Genomic DNA, 6,560 nt, shown 5'->3' on the forward strand with positions numbered 1-6,560 from the left:
TCGTTGTTTATTCATTTTGTTCTTACGCCTGGTAAATTAGTTGCTTCGAATGCTGGTAATGAATTTCGTTTTCGTCGTTTATTCAATCCCCTAATTTATCGATTTCTTTATTTTCGCGTTCAACTCCACAAACATGCGCAGACAAACGGTGTGTGATTCTTCTCCTGGGATAGAATTTATTTATCTTTGGTTGTTCGATACAGTAGGTACAAGTTGTATCTATTTCTTGATCTAACTCTTGTTATTTTACATAGGAGTTGGTGTGATGGCGATGGCAATGACGACTACGGTGACAGCCATGTATTCAGTATGCCATCTTAATTTCGTTTTCCTTTGTGTTTTTTTTTTTTTTTGCACTCACTCTACTCATGTTGAATTACTGCAGCTAATTACTGTTTTGAGTTTCAGTTTTAGGAACCATCCCCCATGTCAGCAATGGCCCAGTCACATACAAAGCTAATTAGATTTACACGGAAAGAAATCCCAGGACTTTTACTGGACCTGCTTAAATTGTGCTCGGTTCACAGTTGAACATTATGGGGCCACTAATTCGATTAGATTAGCTCCCTAGGATTTGGTGTGAGCAACGCTCGCGGTTTGTAAGAGGCAAGCTCGGTTGGGGAAGGAGGAGCATGCACTTTAAACTCGATGGAACTTATTATGATTGAGTTCTACAAAGTGCTACCAATTAAGTCAGATCCTTCTATGATCAATAAAGCAATACAGCGTTGCATATAACTTCATGAAAAAGCAGGGGTCCTGTTAGATTCAATTTCTGTCATAATTCTTCTAAAATTTTCCTTTTCAAAGGTTTCTAGAAGGGCACTTTTTGTTACTCGCAATCTGTAGTGCGGTGGGTATATTGGTGAATGAAAGTTTAACCATTCCTAGAGTCCGAACACAAAAGTCTTATGTATTTTTATTTACCGAATGGGGCATATAGACGCCTAGACAATCGCAAGTCACCTGGTATTTTGCTATATATTGAAGCCTTTATAGACCTTTACTTAGTGTCATATTAGTCTTATCAACTTTGTTCTGTGAATCTTTGAATTAAAGTGCTGCAAAAATCGATTATCCTAGCTTATGGTTTTGATCCTAATAGTTTTCTTCCAATCTTGCACGCAGTTCTTCGACTGATCATTACTGAACTGTCCTGGCGCTGGGGTACTATCGTCTAACTTAGGATACGTGTTTGTTGTTTTTATTTTGATATTGTTAGTTATATGGAATCTTATTCCGATATGTTGTATGCAGATTGTCATGAGATTATTAGCAGAAAAATGAACACACACCACCACTGAACAGGGCAGGTGAAACCGGCTTGACACAGTAGAGAAAACGAATCATCCAAACATTTCAACAATCCTTCGTGAACATGGGGTTCATAGTGCCGAAGTCATCAAACCCCATGTGACCAGTACTAATCGCGATTTGAGCAGGTAAAGTTGACTTCTCCCTTAAACCTTGAATTAAGTTTTTCCCAGATTGCATAAGCCATAGTAGTTATAGTGCAACTAATACAACAGTGTCTTCAGGCTTTAAATTTAAAACCAATAGATATTTTGTAAAAACCACTCATTAAATAAATATCCAACTGATCATCCCCCACAACAATCCAAGCCATAATCAGCTTTCTAACCCCCTTTGCAAAAGGGCTTCTGAAGAAAAAGTGCCTATGCGTCTCATTTTCCACCACTCTTTTTTATTAGGAATCCCTCTTCATTACTCATTCTACCTTTTTCCTATTCATCACTCTTTTTTATCAGGAATCCCTCTTCATTACTCATTCAAACTCAGTTTACTCATTAATTTTTCGTTTTTATCCTAATTTGCCCTTTTTTTTTTATTGCAGATCATTCAGAATGATTTTATTCAATAGGTAAGGATTTATTCTCACAGTTCAATTTTACACTTCTAGAATAAGGGTCTGACATTTTCTTTAGTATGAAGAGCTTGTAGGATTTGGTGTATAATGGTAAGTTCCACTAATTTTTAATTATCTGTCTTTTGCTCATCTAGCTTCATTGTTTTTATTAAGACGCATTTCTTTTTATTGGTCTAAGATGTAGTGTGAATATCTTTGATTTATCATCAACTACCTTTGAGTTTGGATATTTAGGTAGCTTTTGATTAGACTTGTTTCCAATGTTGGATGATTTAGAAGGTTTTAGTGTGGATATCTTTGATTTATCATCAACTACCTCTTTAAAATTAATTAATAATTTTCTTATCATTAATCTTTCCCTTTTCCCTCTTTGGTTTTATTTTTGTAATACAGGATTTATTTAATGGACGGATAATCATAATTATCGTTGTAAAATAATTATATCTTGAAAATGGCGGGATGTTATGATCCAAACCATATTGAAGAAGCGGAAGAAGTTAATCCTTTTTCTGTTAATATCTTTACAAACCCTTCTTATCATTTAATTTAGTTAACACTGGTGTCTATTTGTGGATTATAGTGCTTTCAAGACAAGCTGTAAAATCTGTAGATATATCGGGGGGGGGGTGATAACTGTAAGGATTCTCATAGTAGGCCACCCTACCTTAGCCTGCAATTTTTCGAATCCCTTGAGGCATCAACGCAGCGTTATTATTGTGGCTAATTTTGTATTATTGTGGTAGACTGATCATCCGGAAGCCATGGATGTTCTTGGAAGGACTTGAAGGTCTTTTCTTCATGGAACGAGGAGCAGAGTAAGGAGTTTTATCTCAATTGTTGACATTAAAGAATTTCAGGTACTGGTGCATTTTATGTGCCGTCGTTTTGTTTGCTGTGGAATCTTTATGGAGTTTTAAGAAACCTATAGATTAAAAATTGATACTTGAATTCTTTGTCATTGCAGGGTGAATGTTCAGTTATCTAATTACGGAGACACAAAACCCAGCAACCACACATTCCATTTTTTCGTGCCAAGTTGTATCGCCGACTTCAAGAATATGAAGTTGTTGTCATCAATCGAAGGTACGAAATTGAAAAATGTGCCCGTGTGGTTTACTTATGTGTTCATTTAAGCTTCATATTATAGTCAAGCTCCACATATTTTGTCCATGTATCAAGTTGATTCATCTGACTACTTTTTCGTTTCATGTCAGGTTTTTGTCAAACGAGATTGTAGATACGGTCATTCAATTTCTCCTTCATAGGTATCATCTACATGTCCCTTCTCGATTTATGTTGCAGTCTGGTTACAGAATGTGGTCTTAGCTGCTTTTATATTTGGTTTTTAGGTCATCTTTAGCTTAGTTCTTGAGTATGTTAGAGTGGTGTGATGACAATTTTGTGAGTTTTAAAAGGATGTTGCTTGTGTAATAATGCAGGGGATTGGTTTGTGCGAGATTTGGTGAGATTACGAGTTTTCTACATTTCCGGCTATGCTGTCCTGAATAGGTAAATTTTCAGTTAACTATTCATAAGCCATTGCACATTTAAAGCTCCTTAGTTAATAATTCATTTTTTAACTTTAGCTTATAAGTAGTGACTTATTCCAGAATAAGTAATTGGCCATCTGAATGGTTTTCTGTGCACACAAGACAATTTTGGGAGTTCTTGGATTCGGGGATATACGTGTAGAATGTTATTGCAACACTGGCTCATGTTTAGAGCGGTCCTGTGAATTGTGGGATGTAGTTTGGCAGTTTGCGAACTTATTGGGTGTTAGCACATTGGGAAGCTGTTATGGGATGACCAGTATAAAATTTGTGTTGAGTGTTGCTTATGCAAATGTGTGGTCATGGTAGCTTTGTGTAGAATTGCAGAAATGGTACATTTGTTTGGTTAGTGGAATTAATACTCATGTGTTAGTGTTTCTTATACATGGAGGTACTTTTGTCTGTTTGAACATTCAGGATGAGGCGTCCAGTTCTCTGTCCGCATACAAACTATTGCACTTATTTCTCCTCAGAATTATCACTTAGGTTAGGTATAATCTTTGACTTACGTTGTCGTTTATTTATTGTGTGTCATGTTGATTGTTTCGTTAATTAGTCTTTGTGGCCTTTTGTTTGGTAGAATCGTGTGAAAATTAAAGGTTGTTGGTTCTTTTTTTCCCCGGTAGTTTTGGGCCTTTTGACCACATTTTGGTGGCTTGTTGAGATTTTTGCCTTTAAGCCTACGTTAGTCTATCAATTGTGTTCATCTTTTGTTAACCCTTTTATGTGGAGCCTAGATTAGTTCATTTCTGCTAGTTTTAAAGTTTCATTTTCTGGTTGTTTGGCCGGAACTTTCTTCTTGTCATCTACTCTCCAACCTTCTCTTTTAATTCAGCATTCTAATACGAGTAATATGCAAGTGAATAAAATAATAGTTTTATACTCCGTATGTATTAAATAATGTAGCAAATAGAAAATCGTTAACAATTCTCGACATTTTCGATACACCCGACCACTCCAGTAGTCGACCAAGTGTATGAACAACAAAAAGTGATGTTGGAGAGTCACTCACATGTCGCCACTCCAGTAGATATTAAAACAAGGAAAGCAAGACCCCCCCGCCCCCCCTCTATTTTCAAACCGTTAATAGTAATCAAGGCTCTGCTGCTGCTATCCTTCAACTTTAGTAAATTTCTTCCTTATTCCCTAATTATTTTAAATTTCAAATTTGTAGTTAATTAATTAATCATTTGCTTGAAACCCATTTTTTAAGATTACTTTCCAACTTATGGGTTTTAAAGTTTTTGATCTTTAGCTGCTTCATATGCAAGTAAGTTGATGTCTTTTATACCTTAAAATTGTTGCTTGATTACTTGCACTTGCATTCTAATCAAGTGATCATTTGTTTACCTTTGATCTCAAAAATAATATAAAAGGTAAAAAAATGATTGGGATGGATGGAGTATTATTCTATTGATAATAGTATGCTTAGAAAGTATACATTTCTAATGTTTTAGATTCTATTCCAATCTTTGATATTATGTGATTTTGTTTTTGGTTCATTTATTCTTTTCTTTTTTATTTATGAATTTTGTTTTTAGATGCATTGTTTTTGTAGGTGTATTTGTGTTTTTTTTAGAAGAATGCCCGAGGGCATTAATGCATTAACAATAAATCAAACAAAACCGCACTGTTTGCGTGTATTTGTGTTTTTTATTATATTTGCCCTTTATTGGATGGTAGTTTTTGGGTTTTATAGTTGCTTCTTGTTTATTCTATCTTGGTATTTGAATGAAGGTGTTACATTATATTCTTTATATGCTTTTATTTTTCCACCCCGAATCCACCAACTTTTCTGTGGCAAAAAAGTTTGGAATTTGTTGAGAAACTTTTGCTCTTTTTATATATTTTTATTGATCTATAATTATATATGCACTAAGTATAAATATTCACCTTTATGGTAGTACTATTATCATATTGTTTTGGGTGCTAGATGAAGTTTCCATTTGACTTAACCTTGGGATTTTGCCTCTTTTCTCTAAAATTCCATTAATTTTCCACCGAGATTGTTATCTGTAGATGCTTGTCGCCATACATTTATTATTTGCTATATTGAAGTGATTCTAATTTGATTTTTTTCGTTTCAACTTCAGCATTGTAAAGGGGGAGAAAATAAAGAATTGGTTATGTTGGTGAGGGTAGTTTGATTAGTGATTAACATTGTGTTAGTATGGAGTTTTGGGGACGATTGCGCAAAATGAGTACATGATATACAAGGATCCTTAATAACCAGTTGCTGCTTGTGTAAAGGATCTTTTAAGCCGAATGACATTGGAGGAGAAGATTGGTCAGATGGCCGAGATTGACCAAACTCTGGCTACTGCTAAGTCAATGAAGACTTACTCTATTGGTAATTACTAATTTTCTTTTTCCAATTGAGGCAATGGAGCCAAGGACCTGGTATTCTTTGGCCTTGATTTATGATGGAATAAATAAAATGGCTATGCTTTTCCAATTGTGAAGCAGCCATCACTCAATAAAATTGTTTCCACAATTTTCATTGGGGTCATCTGAAACACCCTCTTAAGGTTGCATATATCGACCCCGCATTGTATGCAAGTGTCCCCGGACAGTGGGGTAATATTTCTTTTGTATTTGTATGGACATTGTAGAAATGTGATTGTTTTACTTAGTTGTAGGATATTGACATTAATTTCAAATGTTTGCTCATGGGTAGAGTACATGAGACAAAGGAGGAATCTTTGAACATGCAGTATATGTATACATGTATAATATATCGGCTTTATCTTAATCTCGGAACGCCTTTTCATTATGCATTATTTATGCAGCAAATGTAAAATCTTTAAAAAGGGGCTCAAATGGGGTGTAATAATTTTGTACCATCATACCCATATCCTTTGATTTTTGAATGTTTTTTCGATTGTTTTTCTGGCTATTATGATGAGTTACTTGAAGAGTGAATTGATGAATCACACTTCAAGAGTTTGATGGTTTGTTAGAGAGCTGCCAAAAGACAGGGGTGTTACGCTTAATGTTCGTCTATTCCTTGAGATCTTTAGGTTGATGTGGCAACGGCATCATTATTTAGAACTACCCTAACACTGCTGTTGAACCCGTCTTCTTCGTTCGTGGCATTTTGTTGAGGTTTATGTTCATGGTTC

At 35.1% G+C, this 6,560-nt stretch overlaps 1 long non-coding RNA gene across 1 annotated transcript; it reads left to right on the forward strand.

Annotated features, from left to right (window-relative positions):
* The first annotated feature begins 2,614 nt into the window (after positions 1-2,614).
* LOC141627185 (uncharacterized) lies at positions 2,615-5,989 on the forward strand. The gene is made up of 4 exons (XR_012536736.1): positions 2,615-2,745; positions 2,853-3,153; positions 3,328-3,397; positions 5,532-5,989. It is a non-coding gene; the product is annotated as an uncharacterized LOC141627185 (long non-coding RNA).
* The last annotated feature ends 571 nt before the right edge of the window (positions 5,990-6,560 follow it).

This window comes from Silene latifolia, chromosome Y, assembly GCF_048544455.1.
Source record: "Silene latifolia isolate original U9 population chromosome Y, ASM4854445v1, whole genome shotgun sequence".
Classification (NCBI taxonomy): domain Eukaryota; kingdom Viridiplantae; phylum Streptophyta; class Magnoliopsida; order Caryophyllales; family Caryophyllaceae; genus Silene; species Silene latifolia.